The following is a 20,387-nucleotide window of genomic DNA, read 5'->3' as shown; positions in this document are numbered from 1 at the left end:
TATAGATACAGATTTATTTATTTACTTACTTACTTACTTACTTACTTACTTATTTTTATATGTAAATAAGAAGAGTAGCAAACACCTAGAATAGATTTTCAGAAGGTTCTGGTATCTCTGTCACTGCAGTTTCAAAGAAAAGTCAGACCAAGAGTTGACATATATATATATATATACGTGTGTGTGTGTACATATGTATGTATAGATACATATATACATACATATACATCAAATAACAAGAGTAGCAAACACCAAGAATAGATTTGCAGGAAGGTTCTGGTATTTCTGTCACTGTAAGTTTAAAGCAAAATCAGACCAAGACCTGAGATAGATAGATATGTATATATATATATATGTATGCGTGTGTGTGTACATACAAACACACACACACACATATAGATACATATAGCGAGAGAATAACAACAGTAGCCAAAAATCTAGAGTAGATTTTCAGGAAGGTTCTGGTATCTCTGCCACTGTAATTTCAAAACAAAGTCAGACCAAGAGCTGACATTGATATATATACGTGTGTGTGTGTGTGTGTGTGTATGTATACATAAATAACATAAGAGTAGCCAACACCTAGAACAGATTTGCAGGAGGGTTCTGGTATCTCTGCCGCTGCAGTTTCAGAGCAAAGTCAGACCAAGGGCCGGCAGTGCCTGTCAGTCCCTCAGCCGGGGACGTTCCCTGGTGTGTGTTCCCCGCCCAGGGCCGGCACTGGCGGCTCCTGCAGCCGCAGGAGGGGTGAGACCAGCGGGCACACCGAGGCTGGGGGGCCGGCGGTGCCCCCAGAGCCGCCATCGGCCCGGCCGTGCCCTCAGCGCTTCCCCCTCAGCGCTTCCCCCTCAGCGCTTCCCCCCGAGCCCCCTCAGCGCTTCCCCCCGAGCCCCCTCAGCGCTTCCCGCCTTCCCCGCGGGCTGAGGAGCAGCCCCGGACCCCCAGAGCCGCCTGGGGCCCCCAGAGCCGCCCGTTCCCCGTTTGGAAGCAGGAACGAAGGCAGTCCCTGCGTGTGCCGAGGTACAGAGCCAGCCCTGCCCCTCGCCGGGGTCCCGCTGCTCACACCCACCCACCCCCCGTGCCCCAGACCACGGCCCGGTTATCGAACGAGGAGGTTCCCGCCGGGGGGAAAGGACAAAGATGCTCGTGCCCCTGGCACAACGCTGGGCAGATTGTTCTGGGTACCCCCGAGCCGCCTCTGCCTTCCAGTGCAGGTATTCCCTGGCAGGTGTGGGAGGCTCCCTCCCCTGTCCTCGCTCCCTTCCCAAACCCTCCGTTGGGATCGGGAAGCTCCCCCGAGGTGAATCCCAACCTTCAGCGATGCGCCCACGCCGGGCACTTCAGGCTGTAGACTTGTACCAGTTTAACATTATCCTGTTCCTACAAAATTAATGAAACGTTTGAATTATTCACCGTTCACTTTTCTAGAGCAAGAGCGAGCGAAAGCGGGGGCTTTGCTCTGGGGGCAGTTTAAGGGGAGTTGAGCGGTGCTTTTCAGGGGCAGAATTTTGCATTCTTCTTAAGCAAAAGTGCGTAGCTCTGCTTTTTAGAGCTCCGGGTTTGAATTCGGATTGAAAATCTTGTGATGGTACCAAATAGCTTCATAGCACAGACAGCTCTCGAAGCTGAGAAACCAGAAATTAAATCGAAATTCATAATCCAAACTCTTGTTATATGTGGAATCTCAGTGCCTATGTATATATATACACACATATACATATATACATACATACATATACATATATACATACATGCATATACATATATATACACATACATATATATATATACACATACATATATATATATATAAATCCTAACCCTTGTTGTATAGGAATCTCAGTGCTCTCAGTCTGCACAAGCCAGATATTTTGAAAACTTGGTGACCCAAACCAAACAAATAACACCCCATACACACACAAAACCCCCCACCCAAACAAACAAAACCGAAACCAAACAAAAACACAAACAAAAAGCCCCCCCCCAAAACCAAAATAACTGACAAGAACAACAAAAATTCCTCGTATTTTGCAGCAGTGTCATCTACAGCACTGAGATCAGTCAGATCAGCAGAGTTCTGTATTTGGTAATGCAGGAAAAAGAATCTTGAACCATATTCCCCTCTTTTGCTCTTTCAACATGGATCACTAGCAAGCAAAGAATTCATTATCTCAGCTGTATGATTAAATCTTAATATATCTACTAAAAAGGCGTAACAGTACCCTAGACATTTCTCATTTTGATGCAAAAAAACGAATGCACATCTTCTGAAAAGCCGTGTTCCCACAGTGTAAAGCGATTTGTTACACAGGAAGGATGGTGCCAGTGCCTCTGTAAGGGCAGTGCTGCAAAGCATTTTCTACTGAGATGATGAGCAGCAAGTTTCCTCTGTCTTAAACTGCCCTGACATGTGGTATTTAACATAAATTAAGTATTTCAGCCTCCTTTTTTGATGCCAGGGCCAGTCTCCAAGAGCCTCGAAGGATGATTCTCTGGATTAAAAAAAAAAAAAAAAAAAAAGCCTTTAATTCCATTAAGCTTTTTGTAAAACTTTGCATTGCAAATTAGGACAAGATGTTGCAGACCTGAAAGCCTGCACTGTTTCATTTCAAAAAGTGTTAAATGAGAGCATTTCAAACATTTGTGAAATGAGATGCCGTTTCTGAGCTCCAGGCTTAGTTATTTCACAAACTCCTTCTGTAAAGTCTTAAAGTTAAACAAGCTTGGAGAAGCCTTGAGAATTAGAACTTCTGTGGCAATCCACAGTACTGGAGAAATCAAATATGTGTGTATTTACCAATTTATTTTCCTCTACAGAGAAATATATTTATATTCAGATAGCCATAAAATTTGGGTATTGTGCTTATAAGCAGCAATACAAGTCTCAACATAGGACTGTAGGATACAAATGCAGTATTTCATGAAGTGATTAATGATGGTAATAGTTTAATCTCATTGGGGTGAGGATATGAGGGAAAGTGGAATGTGCATGTTTATTGGAAGTGACCTGACACATTTTGCAGAATTATAATGGAGAGAGTAAGACACTGCTGTCCAAAAGCACAGAACTGCACTGAAAATCAGTGCAAGAAATCTACTTGATCCTGTGGGGTTGCCTTGAGCTGGACTACTTGAAGTTACATCTGTCTGTGATGGAAGGGAGGAAAACCAGATGTATCTGAGCAAGTTGTGCTCAACTTCTGAGCTGTTTGGGTCTTTTGTATTGGGGGAAGTGAAGTTTTATGACATATATAAAAAGTTTTTCCTTCTACCATTAACAATGGCTTAGATTTGCAGGGTTCCTGAAATATTTACGTGTAGATGTTGGGCCTACAGTTGTTTCTCGGGGTGAATGTAGCAGTGTTTTCACTGCTGGCAGCCAAAAGGCTTTTTTGATTTCCTGCCACTCCTGGGGCACTAAACAGATTTCTCGATGAGGAAGTTTTTATGTGTGACAACTCACAGAGAACAAACCTGAGCTGCAGTTTTTATCTGTCTGTTCAGAAAAATGTAAAATTATAGAAAATATGTGCTTTTCAATTAGATGAAGATTGGGGGCTAATCTTGATGGGTTTTCCTCCTTTTTCAGCCACTAACATATCTTTCCTTGTCCCAAGTGAACATAAATTCCAGCAATTTATTTTGTCCACCACACCCTTTAGTCCTTTCTTCCCTTCTTCCCCTTCTCCTTTTCCCTCCCCTGTGATAAAGGCAGGTACAGCCACACTCTAAAAGCAGCCCAGCAAGCAGAGAACAAGCTCTTGAGACTAAAACTTGAAAACTGGGGTTTGTAAGCATTAAAAGAATAATAATACAGTCTTATGATTGTGATTGAATAATTACTGGGAAAGAGTGCAAAGGCAAAAAAAAAAAAAAAGGTTGAGACATCACCTGGAAAACACAGAGCTTTAATATTTTGGCTTTAAAAGGAGTTTCTGTGTGTAAGACTAGAGATTTCCTACGGAATTCTTTCAGAACAAGTATTTAGCTTTAATTAGCAGGGTGGTATCTTGGTTAATGGCATTCCTTGGATTCTTCAGTGGCTGTGAAATGCTGAGGCCTTATTAAGGAAGAAAGTAGAGAAAAAAGGAGCCAGAGGAGAGGACCACACTTTCCCAATCCCCCAAACTGAATGTTCCAAGGATGGGTGTTCATGGTTTTCAACTTGAAAATGTGCTGTTGGTGGAAAGAGCACAAAGAGTGTTTATGGGAATGCAGTGGGACATTCAGGGCTGGAGCTGATCCCAGGTTGGGGCTGTGCTGCCACCAGCATCACTCCGAGCTGGGTCACAGCTCTGCAGCTCCTTGGGCTCACTCCTGCTGCTCTGGGAATGCTTGTTATGGCATTGGCTTGGCTACAACTGCTTCATGCTTCTGTGAGTTTATCAAAAAAATAAGTACAAGATCAAAAAAAAAAAATTAGAAGATAATTCTAAGCCAACGTAAAAGTGCTGTGCTTGGAGAGGCAGCAGTGATTCAGCCCATACTTTCAACTAATTTAGCTGTTTAACAATTCTTGTGTACCTACAGTCCTGGTTTGGAGAGTGGAGGATATTCAGTGTGAAGCAGAGTCCTGGTAATACAGGGTGTAAATGCCTTGTCTGCTCTTTAGACATGAAATACATGTAGAATATGTAATAAGCTGTATGGAGTCAGGCTGGTGGCACATCCAGCTCAGTGTCCTGCCTCCAACAGTGGCCAAAAGTGATCAAGGGAAAAGCAGAAATTCAGCAGTGTCCTTAGATATCCTAAAGGAGCCCACATTAAATATGCAAAATACTAAACCCCCTCTAATAGCCCTCCATAAATCTAAACTAACTCCGTGCTCAGCTGACTCCCAGTTACTGGTAATGCAAATATTGATAGAATTCAAAACTACTGGCATCTGGAATTAACAGATTCATCTGATTAAATGAATAATAAATCATCTCATGTTACTCCTAACAGTAACACATTCAGTATTTGCATATGCTGTGAATGAGGGTTGTCAAAGACATGCAAACTAGAGGCTGAGAAATAAAGTTTCTAGATAAATAGAGATTTTGAAATATAAAAGGCTATATAGACTTGGTCTTTGCTGACACCCAAACTGCATTTACCCATTTTTCTGTTTAGTTCCCCCCCCAAAAAAAAACTTTTAGGGAAAACCTTTTCAGACAATTCATAGAGAACTTCCAATATCACATTCCCTTAGTCCTCAGAACAAAGTTGTATCACTCAAGAGATCTAATTCTTATGCTGTGTATACACTCAAAATACACACTGTAAACTGAATAAATAGCTCCATAAAAAACTGCAAGAGGTCATGGATGGCACTCTGCTCTTAAAAGGGGCCATGTCTAATCTTCTTTTATTTTCACAGATAAATATTGTATTCTATGGTTTATAATTTTGAAACAGTCCAAAAGAATTTAGTCACAGTAAATTCCAGTGAGAGAGAACAGCCTAAGTGCTCAAAAACACCAATTCTACACATTTTTGCCTCTGCAGTGCTATTTCTAGCCACTGTGTTGGAGGTCTCTGGAATGTGTTCATATGGGAATCCAGTCCTAGAAACAGAATTTTAAAATTAATTTTGATACTTGAAAAATGCTGTGACTTCCTATGAGGGAAAGTAGCATAAACAGAAAGGAAATTTTAAAAGGAAAAATCCAGCAACAAGTGTCTGTATCTAAAGCCTTGTTTGGCTTGTTTATATCTTCCCACCTGCACATTTAAATCTAATAAACAATCTGCCCTCCTAGTGTGAAGCTCATCTCACCTGTTTCCTTGCATACTTGCAGTTCCAGAAGCACTTTGAAATTACCAAATTATTAAAACTCAATAGTGGGTTAATTAGCATTCATATGAGAACATTAGCTACAGGTAAAAACCCAATTATTTCATTACAAAGACTATTCTTTTATGCTCACGGCCAAATAAATCCTGCTTTATTCCTTATGCCTAAATCAAGCCAGTCCTGTGCTGTGGCTGCATTCTTCATTTTCTGAACTAAAGCTGGAACTAATTTGCCAAAGTGGGATTTTCGATACATTAAGCACTTAAAATCCATAGCAACGGGTGAAAAGAGAATACATTTTAAATTCTTTTTTGGGGACTTTAACTGAAAAATAAAATAGTGCATAACCTATTGAAATAGCCTAAATCGTTGTAGACAAAATCTGAAACATACTCTGAGTTCTGAACAGAATAAATTCACTGCTACTTAAAAAATGTTTCCAGTTAAAAGATTAACCTTTCTTTGGTATCAGGCTCCACTCTCATAAACAGATATTCCACAGTGCTCCTCAAGAGAAGGGACCCTTAGCACTCCTTGGGAGAACCAGTTCAGAGGAAAAAGAACCAAAAAAACAAACAAAAAACCCTCCAATAACAACCAAACCCCCCCAAACAGCAAAGTGCTCTGGCCAAGTGCTCTCTTGTTTCAATGAAGAACTGTCAGACTGGACCTGCAGGTGCTGGAGAGGGACTGGAAAGCATCAGCAGAACAATGGAGCAATTATTTGATTGGCACAGCCCTCTCTCAGCACCGTGAAATACTCTTATTATTACCTGAAAATCAGCTCTTTCAGAGCACAAAACACACCCAGGCCATTCAGGCTTTCCCCAGGTTGTTCCCTCGAGCCTGTTTGGGAAATCTTCCCGTTGGTGACACACTGACTGTTCAGTGATGTCTTCACCACCTCCACGGCTCTGAGGTGTTTTGCTCTGGGCAGAGCTCCTGGTGTAGCAGATCTACTTCCCAAAGACTCTCATTAACCCAGGAATTCTACTTCCTTGTGGTGTCAAATCTCTCAGGAATGACTGTGTTTCAAACCCCTGTTTATAGTGCCTCATATGTGATTTCAGGGATTGTATACAACAGTTGTCATGTCTATTTTCAGGAACTTATGCTTTAGGAATACTGTGCTTTCATCAGAAATTCTGCAAAATCAGTAACTTTATGTCCAAGCTGAAGGAGCACTGACACTGCCCAGGAAATCTGAATACTTCAGCTCCAGGTGGAAATTATGATGGGAGAAGCCACCACAGCCATATCTAATTTGGCTAAATAAAAGAACCCAAAGGAACTGCTGTGCCATTTGGCTCCCTGCTTGTGGCTGGAGGATGCAGGATGGGCACAAGTGCTTTCCTTCTGGAAGTACCAGAGAGCTCTGCTCAAACCTGCCCCACAGCCTGGCTGTAAACACAGCACAGCTACCTGAGAGAATTGTGCTTGGCTTAGGAGGGCTGATGCTTTGCTTCAGGCTTTTGCCTTCTGTCTTGGAACATGGTTCAACCACAGAGATTGTACAGAAGTTATCTTTTTATGAGAAAGGCTTTAAAACATCCATGACATCAGCACTTCCCCAGTGAAGGTAGGTGTGGTGAAGCAGCCAGAGAGTGAGCACAGAGTAAATGGTGATTTAAAAAAAACATCATTTGAGCTCCTTTGGATTTTAGGGTCTTTGTTAGTTTATAGATTCTATTTAAAGCTGCAGAAGCCAAGTTGAACCCAAATTTACATAACACTAGGCTGGATTCCTGGGCTTCCTCGGCTTTCCTGAGCTAAGTCTGTTCTGGATTCTTCTCTTGTAATTTACTTTTCTTGCAGATTTTGAGAGCTAGAGTTCCCAATTAGCAAGACGAAAGAGCTCTTAAACATGGAGAAATTGAACTTTCATACAGGTATGGTTTGCTATCATTCATTTGTCCAGTAGCACTTAAACGATTCTTTTCCTTCACTGGGATTCATAATCCTGATTAAGCTGCTGAGAACTCTCACATGTAATTTTTGCATTTGGACTGGTGCATTAATAGTCCATTAGGATTCAACATAGTCCTTTACTTGAAGATCTTAAACTTTCTTTTTCCCTAGACTCTTAATATCAGATTTTAACACTGAAACAGAGAGCTTGATTATTGCACCCTAAACCCCCAGGGATCAGTAAAACATTTCATAGAGCCTCTCTCGATGCAGGACAGGGCATTATACATCATTTAACATTTCCCTGAGATTTAGCAGCAAAGGTCAAAACTTAATCCTAAATCTTCATTTTGATCAAATGGAATCTCCCTCCAACCCCTTTGCGGTTCTTGCCTGGTGCCTCAGGAGGGTAAGACCCAGAAGTTCATCATGAACATTTTTGTTCCATCTCCTTGGAGTGGGGTTTGGCCTTTCAAGCTAAAGATATCTCTCTGGTTATTTTTGCAGGGTAATCTCACAGTCCAGTGAGGCCTAGTTTTCCAACTGTCCATTCTGTGTGAGGTTTTGAAAGAGAACAAGCTGTGAAATCTCCTTTATTAATGTCTTGTAGAAGAGCAAACATTATTAATAAATATGCAACATTTGCACTGTCCAACTCAGTTTTAAGCACTGGGCATAGCTTTTTAGGTTGTAATATATTAATTTTAATACATTTTATGACACCTCAAGAGGCTTTTTTGCTCCAACCCTTTCACCACGAAACAGCCTCACTTACAAGAGGGATCTCCCTGTGTTCAGTGGCATGTCCTGAACAAATAAGACAGATCCTGAGGTTCAGAACACTACAGTGGAAAAAAACTCTCTTGAAAGATGTGTGCATGTTTTTGCAAATGCTTGATAAAAAAAGAAAATATAACATTTATATTTTGGTTTCTATGTCATGTGAGAACATGTAAAACACAAAACCCACACTATTTTGTCTACACCAATCCTAATATGACATGTTTTATGTCACTATACATCACGTTAAACAACTGACTGCCTTGAGAGTTACAGACTTTTGGAGAGGAAAGGGCTTAGGTGAGTTATGGGAAATAAGTTTCCTGTTTTAGAAGTGGTGCTTATTCTTTTATTCCTGCCTAAGTGAGAGGTGCTGTTTGACGATTGCAAACCCTGGTAGCTGAGAGATCCACTGAGGAAAACAAATACATTTGGTGCAAGTAGCAAATGCAGCCTTGACCTGTGTTAAAAAACATGAACACAGTGCCTCGTGCTTTTCTCAGAGAGGGAGACAGAAGGGTGGAAAGATTTGGAAGTTTCAGTTGATAGTGAGGTTACAAGGAGAAGATGGAATTCTCTAAAGAGGGAAACAAGCAGGGAGGGACTCTCCCAAGACACGGAGTGTGCAGTCAGAGCAGTCCTGAGAAGGGAGCTGCAACCCTGTGCTGAAGGCACCCACACTTTTTCCTTGGATCACTCACAGGCTGCACCAGTTCCTTATCCATGAGACTGAGCACACCTTTGCAAGGGAACAAGCTGTGTGGATTCTCCAGCTTTCACCTGTGTGGGGAATTGCAACAGGGCTCTGATATTTTGCCAAGCAGCAGCTCGTCTAAAACTGTTTGAAGGCCCCCTGTGTGTTTGCAGCCTCAGCTCTAGGTGGGCTTGGCTGCTCATTACATCACTTCTGGCAAATTCCAGGAGGTATAGTGTGGCTCTGCAGTCCTGGAGCAAGAGCAGAGAAATAGGCATCAGGGAGTTAAGGTAGTGGTCTCTTTTCTTGCTTAATTCATAAAGTTCTTGCTAAGATCCCTGTAGGAAAGGGGGAGAAGCAGGGAAGGAAATATTTCTTTACTCACCGCTCAGTAATCAGGATAAACTTTCCATTTGCTTATCTAAACTTTAAGGGTGCAGTAATAAGATTTTGCAGGAGATCAGGGCATGTTTGGGAATTCAGAAGGGTCCAGGAGCTTGCACATTAATTCAGAAAACTTGAATTTTGCTCCCTGGCTCCACAGTTGATTTTCTTTCAGCGAGTCACTTCATGCCTCTGTTTGCTCACATTAATGTGTTGGTGCTGGGCATCCTTCTTTCTGTTTGCTGAGTGTCCATCCCAACAGATCCCATGTATTTTTAAAGGACAGTGGATTCTGCTACAATACATAGAAACTAAATTAATAGATTCAGAATCAGGCCCAGCCTTTGGGCACCAAAGTGTAAAGTCAGATTATTTGAACTTCTACGTGCACATTCTTAGGAATGAGGTTTCAGGATGAATGAATCTATCCATTTTTCACAGCCTTTAAGACACTGCTTACCTATGGAACTTCCCAGTATCCTCTGAGAATTGCAGGCTGCTGTTGATTAAGATGAATTGGGGTTTTTTTTTGTGAATGCAGCATATGTTTTTTAGTGCATGTCAAGTATTGCTATGGTTAAGTGGAAACGAGGAACAGGCATTCTGCACCAGATTGTTATTTGCTGGGCAGTGATTTAACAAATGTTTGAACAGCTGTGCTGAGGAGACCCTGTTGGGATAAGTAGTGGAATCATGAGAGCTGGTGTTTTGGTTGTCCACAGTGGAAAAGGAACAGTCAAATAATTGTCTGCTGGGGTAAAGGACTCTTACACAAATATAAGAGAGATTTAAGGTAATTTATGACAAAGTCTGTCAAACCCAGCTTTGCATGTATAGTGAGTTTTATTAAAGATGTTCATTCCTGATCTTCTAGAAAAGGTGATAGGGTTTTGGCTACTCCAGCAGCCAGGACAGGGAAATTACCTTGGACAGTTGAGAATCTTTATATTGCTTAAAAAACTCTTTTGCTTCCCAGAAATGAACAATCTGTGAACCACAATTCCAGGTGGACCAACAAAGTGACTGCCACAAAGATTGATCATTTGTAGCAGAAAACCAGCACCATTTGCCATGGAAAGGTTCTGCTCTGCACTATCAGCTTCCAGAGAGCTTTTTAGTCACGTGGTGGGTGAAAGAAATATGGTCTAGATACAGTAATGAGTGGTATTAAATGAACAGCTGGCATTCCTGGCATACCACAAACTCACCAAAGAGGAAAGGAAAATAAGGGTAGGATACTTTAATGGCTTTTACTCCTAAAAATGGAAAGCAGATATCCAGATCACAGAGACCCCACTTGAACTTTCTGCCTGTGGCCTGACTTTTGATAAGAACTAATTTGTAAGGACAGATTTGACAGTGGGCAGCCACTGTGACTGTGGGCAGCCAGCAAGAGTGGAGTCTGGGTTTTCAGCTTGCAGCAAAAGGCAGCAAATAAAGACCCTGAATTTTAGGCTGGTGATGAAATTTTTTGAAAGTCCGAAGGCCAGTTTTGGTGCCAGAGTTGATCCTCTCTGAGTATCTGATGGCCAAGGCTCAGGTTTGCCAGGGAAGACTCAAAAGGCTTAGTGGTGGTAAGAATGGGGAATTGTTCACAAGAAATGTGTGCTCTGGGAACCTGGAAGTCTTGGAAGTGTGTGGGGACAGGGGCAGTGCAGTGACTCCACCCTATCCTCTGGTATGTTCTGCCTCACACCTCCCTTTTTTCCCTGCAGTGCATTGCCTGGGCCTCTGAGCAGGCCCTTGGGCTTTTTTGTGAAGAAGAAAACACGCAGTGGAACATAAAAAGGACTTTCTTATATTAAGGAAAATGGCATCCTGAGGTGTGCTCATTGCCAGGCTGATCCTACAGGAAAGCAATCCTTTCCAGAAGCACAGAGAGGGAGTGAGATGCCCTTATTGCAAGGAGTGCTAGGTAACAATAAAACCTGCAATAAAGTTTATATTGCTGCTCCCATAAATTTGACATTATATTTTAATAAAATAGCACTGCTTTTATGAGTGCACACTGTGATATGAGCTACCAACTGAAAAGAAGAGTTGAACTGGACTTTATTTTCTCAGAAGGCTGAAATCTTGTGTCCTGATGGCTGCAGGTATTCCAGGGAGCTGGTAACTCCAAAGTGAGCCTCAGCAGTGGCTCTGGGGGTAGAGGTTTGTGCTGCAGCTCCAGTAGTGATATGCAGTGTGTCCTTGTGGTTATTCTGCTTCAGAGGGCAGCCCATGAGAACTTCATGCTTTGAATTAATTCTATTTATCTTGGAAGCTGAGAGATATGATCAAAGTACCCCCACACCCGTGGCCATCAAGGCCAGGCCTCAGTGCATCTCAAGGTGGGCTTGAATACTGTCAGTGAGGAAGCTTGTACTGTAAATCTCTTATTAGTATCCCACTTGGCTAGTTAAAAAATATCTATGTGTGCTCTTTTGTTCCTCTTTTTTGTAATATAAGTAAGTTCCAAACTGGAAACATAGTGAGATTTGACTTCATGGCTTTGACCATTTTCAATCTGTGTTAACGATTTCTGTAATTTTCTTTTAATGTTTCTAGTACGGCTTTCATAGAATCATAGAATTTTGCCCTCCTCCCACCAAAACTAAAAGCAACCACCAAAGAAATATGCATTTAAATAGATATATATGCACTTAATACAGCAGGAATTAAAATTCTGCCTGTGCTACTGGAATGGCTTTACTGTGTCACCCACTGTGGGCTGAGCTGTTTCACCTTTTCTTTTTAATTAATACTTGATCTTTCTAATGAGCCCCAAATCTGTTCACCCAGACAATCAGTGGAGAAATCAGTAATATTCAGGTAAGTGGTGATGCTCATGTCTCAATGAACTTTAATGCTACCAATTTCAATAGTGCTTTCACTGTTAGATAAAAGCTGGCCTGCAGATAATGAATCTACCTTCAGGAAAAGCTAAGACATAATAGACTGAAAAAAGCATTTGTCTTAATTATGGTAATTATCCTAATTTAGGCTTTAAATAATAAGAGGCTGGCACTTTATGTATTTAATATTTCAGTTAGCTACGAGCATTATGGAAAATGAGACATCTCAGAGACACAGATACACTCCAGCATTTCATATGAGAAGTGGTAAAAGCTTTCTGGGAAAAGCAGCAGGATGAAGCAGTGAAATGTTGGGGCAGTTAGATCTCCCTCTCCCATGAACATACAGGGTGTAACCAGGGGATCAGATTGCAGGTAAAGCACTGGAGCCCCTCGATTCAGAGCAGCTGAGGAGCTGCCCCATCCATCCACTGGACACTGTGTCTGCCACTGACCCCACCTGCTGCACCCTCTGTCTCACTGCTGCCTATCCAGCATGGGAATCTGAGACTTCTTGTACTGAATCCCCCTGGCAGGATTAGAGCAACCTCCAGGCTATTTCCTTTAGAATCAATCCATGAACAGAGCTTTCTTTGCAGTGAAATGTTGCCTTTATGAATTCAGAAAGAAGGAAATCATAATCCTCTGTGACTCCCTATACCCACATGTGCCTAAGGATCAAGGAAATTATTATTTTTTCTGCTCCATATGTAGCAATTCTATTTACCCAGCTAGTCCTGCATGCTTTCCAAAACCTTGTTCTCAAACCAGGCAAAACAATCTTCACATTCACGTTTCTCTCCTGACAAAATATACTGAATGTTTAACTGTAACTTATAAACTTACTGGTTACCTGAGGGATTAAGCATAGAATATTCCATCTGGAAGACTTTATTTCCTCAGTGAAAAGTCTTCTTCTGTAGTTATAAAATGGGCTTAAAAGATGTGTGGCACCTAGGGACATGATTTAGTGGTGAACTTGGTAGTGTTGGGTTAATGGTTGGATTCAATGATCTTAAGGGGTTTTTTCAGTCTGAGTGGTTCTATGATAGTTAATACCTTGGGAAACAGAGCCATGATTCCCCCAAACCAAAAGCAGATATTTGTGGATGCAGTGGTTTGTTCCACAGAGTGAGAACTGGGCTATGGCTGCATTTCTGCTACTCATTGAAAACATCACTCATTCCTCAGTCTTTTTCAAATTTAAGTTTCAAAATAATTGTACTCCCTTTTTATCCGAGCACCCACCTCATATAGGGCACTTTTGTCATATGACATTAAAAGATGGGAATTGTTATTCTGTTATTGCTCAAAATCACAGTAGGTGGGTAGTGCCTTGACTTCTAGGAGTGCAGGAGCTATAAAGGCTGGTGTGGCTATTGAAAGGTGAAATCCAAGTGCCAGTGTCCCAGTTACGAGATTCCTGACTGAAGTTTAGGTTTTGGATGCCTTAACTGACCAGTATGTTGTACCTGACCCTGCACATGAAGTTAGTTTTTTGTTATGGGAATGACAAAAACAAGCAAAAGAAAATCAAATTGCCTTTGTGATTCCTACACTAAGAGCCAGACCATGCTTGGGGTCCATGCTGTAAAGGAATTTAAACTCACACTGATTCTACTGCATTCAAAAGCTTTATTCCTGGGGATAGCAAGTGTGAGGGTGTGATACATACTGACCCTAGAGAGAAGTGTGGCTGCAATGCAACATGAAATAAAAGAAAAAGAAGTTTAAAACCAGTTTGCTTTTCCAGCCTTGCCAGATGCACCAAGCAATTCACTCAGAATTTTTAAAATTCAGGAAAAATAGGAGTGCTGGGCTATTTTAACAACATTGGTCCAGAAGTTTAAAAAAAAAAAAAGTGGCAAACCAGTAGACTAGCATTCTCTGAAATGGTTTCAATAACCATCTTGAGAAGGTCAATGAGAGCATCGAATCTGTGGCTGAATGAAGCAGCTGCTTCATCCTAGATATCTTGATATCTGATGGTACATTAGCCAGAAAATCAGGGAGTGGAGGAAAAGAGGAAATGTGTGAATCACAGCATTTGCTACTATCATGTAGCTTTTATAGGATTAAAGTAACTAAGTAAAGTAAGAAACAGGTATTTATTGGAACTTGCTGGAAAAGACCCTGATTCACACATCTTTAATCAGTCTAACTAAGTGAGCCACTGCACCACCACTCCAGTTGAATATCTCAGAATCATTGACTGATTTTATCCTCTCAGCATTCTTACGCAACACAATCGAATTTTGCAAATGATGAACTAAGGAAGTGACTTAAATGAGCAAATTCCCAAAATAAACCCATGAGTTCAAGGCAGCAAGTGGTCAGGTGCCCTGAGATCATGTGCCACCAAGAGGACATGCCATGCAGGACATGTCCTGTGCTTGTGCCATTGGCACCCAAGCTTCTCTCTTTAGGCACAATCTGCACTGCTTTGCAGTGTCTTGCCTGGAAATGTCTTTCCTATTGCTCTTTTTTGGGGACAAATTGGTTTGGGTTGGGCTCTTTTCACAGTGGTGACAGGTGGAATTATGTGCAGACTGTTTCAGTCAACTTTGAACCAGTGAGTTCCAACACTCTGAGCAATGTAGCCTCACAGCAAACAGCTGGGAACTGCTTTAAACACACCCCTAACAGTGCCTGTGGTAATTTGGGCTCTCCTGGATGAGCTGCAGTCACCAGAACATGTAAGCCCTCACAAATAATTTTTAGAGAGGGAGCTGAATCCTTGGTGAATGAGGCTCAGACGCCTCAGATCCGTCAGGGGAGCTGGAGAGCACTAAGGAAGCTTTGTGCAGTGGCTGAGCAGCTGCACAGCTTTGGCGGCAGCAGAGGATGTCATTAATTTAATTCTCTACCCCTGCTGCAACCTTCAGCAAAACCAACATTGCTTTGCATTTCTCTGCAGCAACTTCTGCCTGATTCCTGGCACATTCCTCCCCTGCAGTTCCCCTCAGAGGGCTTCTCCATCCCAGCCAGCTGCTATCTATCTTAGTCTCTAATCTGGGCTATAAAGCAGCCCCATTTTCCAGGCAGTGTTTACTGAAAACACAGGAGCGTGCCTGGCTCCCTCAGCCAGACCTCCTCCTTCCCTCCCTCTCCCTGGAAGGTCAGGCTGCAGGACTCTCCTGCTGCCTTCGGGAGAGCGGGGAGTGAAACCACCGGCCCGTGCACCATTAACCCTGACGGGTTTACAGCTGCTTCCTCTGGGGTTAAGGGAGTTCAGCACGCTCACGGCCAGTCAAAGGGGCTGACAGCAAAGCAAACGCTGACATGATTGAAATCTTCGTTAGAGAGCGAACTGGAGAGCCAAAGCAAAGATTTGGGACAGGAGAACACGGTGCAACATCAAGGCTTTCAGTGAGATCAGCAATTCTAAAATGAAATTTCTAACGAAGCAGGGAAGATGTCATGAAAAGGGCCAAAAACAAATAATAAGGGATAATTACGAGGTTGGTGTTACTCACATATGGCACTGGAGAGCTGGGAAGAAGAAACTGGATCTTGCTGTCCTTCTTAATACTAAGAAATGCTCATATCTTTAATGAAAAAGCACATTTGAAATGGCAAGCTCCTTGAATTAATTCTGTAGATTAATTCTGACTAAGACCCATGTATTCTGTAGTTATGCTCCTATTTCTCTGGGGGTGCACTAAGTTTTGGGAAGCAGAAACCACCTGATGCTGCCTTCAGCAGCACTTTAGTCCCTATTTCCTGAGAACTGGGATCGTGGCAAGATAATTAGGGCCTTTGCTCGAATAAGGGATTTCTAGATTTCTTTGCAGCTTGTTCTCAACTAATCTGTCCTTTCCTAACCATCTTGAAAACATGACCTGTTGTGTTCTCTCAGAGTGAGAAGAGCTGAATTCTTCATCTTCCCTTTACTGCATCATGAGACCCTCAGTGGCCCCACCATCAGCATATGTCACACCAACTGTACCTGGCCAGCTTTTTTTTTGCCTGGGACTTAAAAGGAGTAGAAGGAAAGTGGGCTGAACGATTTTTCTCCTTGCCAACAGCTCCTTTTCTTACCCGGTGTTGTCACTAAAGCTCCACGGGCTGTCGAAATAGTGCTGTAACAGTGCTCTATTCAGCCTGGGAGGGGTAGGCTGAGCATTCATGTTTTAAAAGAGAGACTTTGAGGAGCCTTCCCTACTCTTGTTAAAGCCACCCCTGCAGTCAGTGGGAGCCAGATAAGATTTCAAGTCACATCTTGTGTTCCACATGTTTTCCGGCGTGTCCGGAAATGTGAGTTATCTCCACCCGGGACTGGAGACCCCGATGGCCGTTTGGATTTTTAGTCAAATAAGACAAATACCCCTCTATTTTCTCTAGTTATACATTTCTTCAGTGATTACCACAACTTTAAAGTTCACAAACTGGTTCTTTTTTTCTGTAAATATTTGACATAGGGGTGAGGAGCAGCGATCTCCAGTGAAGATGAAGGGCCACAGGAGGGGTCAGTCTCTCAGCTGGAATGACCAAGAGCCATTCCATGATCCTACATGAACACCAAGGCTCTTTTGCCCTACAGACCTATCTGATGTCTGCTCTTTCAGTATCCTTGGGCTCTAGCAGGATGTTTCTGCAGATGGTAGTGTGTTTGTATTTTCTATCCAGTGTTTCTGATAAACAACATATTTTCTGCTTAGCATTTTATTTTATTTTTTTGTCAGCAAGGAAGAATTCTTGTTAAAAATAGCCTCAAAAGGAAAAATCTGATAATCTGTTTTGTTGTGTTTGGGATGTTAACAAAAGGCTCAGAGGAATCACAACCTCAGTGAAAGTTGGTATGAAACTCTAGAATATGAGGCCCTTTAGTTGAGAGTAACTCAAACAATTAAATATTGATCAAAGTTTTTATCAGAAGAACTGAGAAGCCTGGTTTTATGTACTGATCTATTAAAAAAGAGATGTTTTGAAGTAATATTGAGAAAAAGCATAATTTTAAAATGTGATTACCTCCAAACCAAGATCGCTAATCTGGAAATAAAGCAGTTGTACTTAACTAGAAAGCAGTTGCCAAGAGGTTTATTCCATGAATTAAATTTTATGGATTCTGTATTGAAAACTTATGCAATACAGCTGAACAATTTGTTCCTTTCTTGACAGGAGTTATGATAATAAATGCCAAGAGTTTGGATGTGTAGGGTTTTTATCCTCCCTTAGGGGTCTTTGTTAATGAAGAACTTTTGGCAGCTATTCTTTCATTTCCGTTTGAATCATTTTTAGAAAAATGAAATGATAACATTTCACTTAAAGAACAAAATGTCTAGAATTTATTTCACTCTTATTGCTGAAATGATATTGAACAGGATGTTGGGAAAAAATTTATTGAACATTCCTGTCGAACTTGATAATGTTTCCTTCTGCTGCTGGTCTTTTCTATTTCTTCTTTCTCTGATTTACAGCATAATGAACTAATAGAGTCAGAACTGCATCTTCCTTTAGACAGAAGAAACTCAAAATTGGGCAAATTGAAAATCAATTAACTGATTAAATGGTCCAGAGTTCAGCATTTTGATTTGGCACAGCTGAACTTTTGCATTTTTGTAATATCTGTGCAAGTCTTGGAAATGAAAACGTATATATTATCAATTATACTGTTTGTATCCAATTAAATATTTCTGAAACATGGAAAGGACACTTAGAAGTTTGGCTTTTTGTTGTATTCAGGTTCAGGGGTACTTACAGGCTTATTGTGCTTTTGAAAGAAGTTTATTTAATTGTTAGAAAACTCTCTGAAAAAATATCCCCGGCACCTTCCCAGGAAAGGAAGTTGTCTCCCACCCAGCACTCTGTGTTGTCTCATTAAAATAGAGCATCAGCCATGGGTTTGTCCTGTCTGTAGGATGGTGAAAATACAGCAAAATGCTGACAGAAGTTTGTGAAAGGGTTTGGACTTCCATGAGCCACTGGAAGCATTAAATATGCAGTCAGTGTTTGCTCTTTAGGGATCATGTTCTGAGACTTTGCTGACCCACCCAGGCCTGTGGGACGCTGGGAGGTCCCAGGAGTGGTGCTCACACACAGGGCAGAGCTGGCCAAGGTGCAGCAGCAGCTGTGCTTGGAGCCCTCTCTGAAATCCCTCCTTCATACAGGAAGAGAAAAATGTGTCCATCTGATGGTGCACCTGAAGCAGAGCTGTGTGGTCTGTTGATACCAATGCATGTGCAGCATTTGTTAGTGCAGCTGCTTGAGGAAGATTCCAAAGATTTTTCATTTCAATATTTTGAATAATGCATCAGAGTGAGGATGCTCAGAGCCTTTTGTACACGCATTTTGTTGTGCAGTTTGGGTTTTCTCCTGAGATAGGCATTAGCTCCATTTCAAGCTTCCAGATAAGCTCCCAGGAGAGAGTGTGTTTATTTTAGAGGAACGAAAAAGACAGAAGAATTTGCTTTATATCTTTGCTGCCCAAAATTGTCCCTAAAAGATCACACCGTGAAAAAATGCAGGTAATAGAGTCTCTGCTATGTTATTCAGAGGTAAAAGATAAAAGATAAGCCTGCTGGCAACCAGAAGCCAATTTCAGCTGCTTCTGAAGTGTGTCACAGACAGGTCTGCAAAGGCATTTCACCCTCTCACTGATAAAGGTTGTGCAGTATTGAATTGATCTGCAAACAGGCAAACACAGGCTCAACTTGTGTGTGCCTTGGGTAGATGTGAGCATCTGGATTTGGGAGCAAGTGGAAGGACAACTTTTCAAGACCTTTGTAGTAAAGTAATAGAAGTTTATTGCTCGTTAACTGCTTTCTAATTGTCCTTTTATTTTAGTTCTGTTTAGGATTTTCGTTGCATGAAAATTCTAACTTACCAACACAGGTGTTACATGGCAGAGCAGTAAATACCATCTCCAGCTTTAAGGGCTGAGGCTTTATAAAGACAAGGGTACAAATGGTGGTGCAGCAATTGTGCTTGACTTCTTTTGCACTGTCAGCGTTGTTCTGGCTGCTGATTAACTTATTCAGCAATTATTTCAAAGTCAATAAACAGGGATTGTTTCTAAATCTGAAAATAATTATCAATAACACAGGAGTGGAGAGGATAGTGATGGGAGATGCTTTCTCCAGTCAAGCAGCAACTCCAGTCTCCCAGAGCTCATATTTCATCCTCCTTCACTTTTTTGGCATGAAGGAGGATTAAAATGATCTAAGAGAGTGATCATTCTGCCCTCTTAGAAACATGGTGACTTTTCACACTTGTGTTAATATTACCCTGGATGTAAGTCTGCTTCCTAAACTCTGTGGGTATTCTTGAGAATGCTTCCTCTTTGGTGGGACAGAACAGAGTTTCACAGGAGAGAAAAGTAAGATCATAAGGAAACAGGATAAAGTAGGACAATAAATGAATGGTTTGCTAAGAAAATGTACCTAAGGTTTTAAAGCCTGAATAGCACATTCTACTTTTCCCCTCCCTTACACCCTCTTAACTATGGCATTTATTCTGTGACTGGTGGTGAAGCCTGTGCCATCATCACCAAGAATAACCAAGAGTTTGGGCTGGTTTGAATTGAACATTTGTGGCATGTAACAAAGTACAGGGTAATTGGGATGCTGTTTGTTTGGCTGAATTGGGTAAATCTGACAACACCCAACTAAGCTTTGTACAGGAAAGCAAGTGCTGTTGTCTGCATGGGATGGTGCTGGGATTTGTGGAAAGAGGAACCCTGGTATGGAAGGAGCTGCTTTGGTGTGAGCTCAGGAAGATTTGGTTTATAGGGATGAGGGGATAGTTTATAGGGAAAGCTTAAGGGAAAGCAATCTTTTCCATGCTTTTCCAGCATCTTGCATAGGCCCTGTGTGTGTCTTCAGTCCTGGCACCAAATCCAACTGTCAGGCCTTTTCCCAAAAGCATTAGTGGAACAAATAACAGCTAAGTGCCCTTTAAGTCAGAGCTGAGCTGCTAAATTTGTCTGTCCGAATTTTCCTGGAAGAATGGAAATTTACAGTAAATGCAGCCCTGAAAGCAGAGGTTTTATTCTCTCCTACATTTC

At 41.7% G+C, this 20,387-nt stretch overlaps 1 protein-coding gene across 2 annotated transcripts in view; it reads left to right on the top strand.

Annotated features, from left to right (window-relative positions):
* The first annotated feature begins 923 nt into the window (after positions 1-923).
* The window catches only part of C15H5orf58 (chromosome 15 C5orf58 homolog), a 57,874-nt gene continuing 38,410 nt past the window's right edge, over positions 924-20,387 (top strand). For both annotated transcript variants that reach the window (XM_032703310.1, XM_032703309.1), the window contains exon 1: positions 924-1,020. The gene's annotated coding sequence lies outside the window, so the exon portion shown is untranslated. The remainder of the gene's footprint in view (positions 1,021-20,387) is intronic.

Source organism: Chiroxiphia lanceolata, chromosome 15 (genome assembly GCF_009829145.1).
Source record: "Chiroxiphia lanceolata isolate bChiLan1 chromosome 15, bChiLan1.pri, whole genome shotgun sequence".
Lineage (NCBI taxonomy): Eukaryota > Metazoa > Chordata > Aves > Passeriformes > Pipridae > Chiroxiphia > Chiroxiphia lanceolata.
The sequence above is the reverse complement of the archived record's forward strand: the minus strand, read 5'-3'. Positions and strand labels throughout refer to the sequence as shown.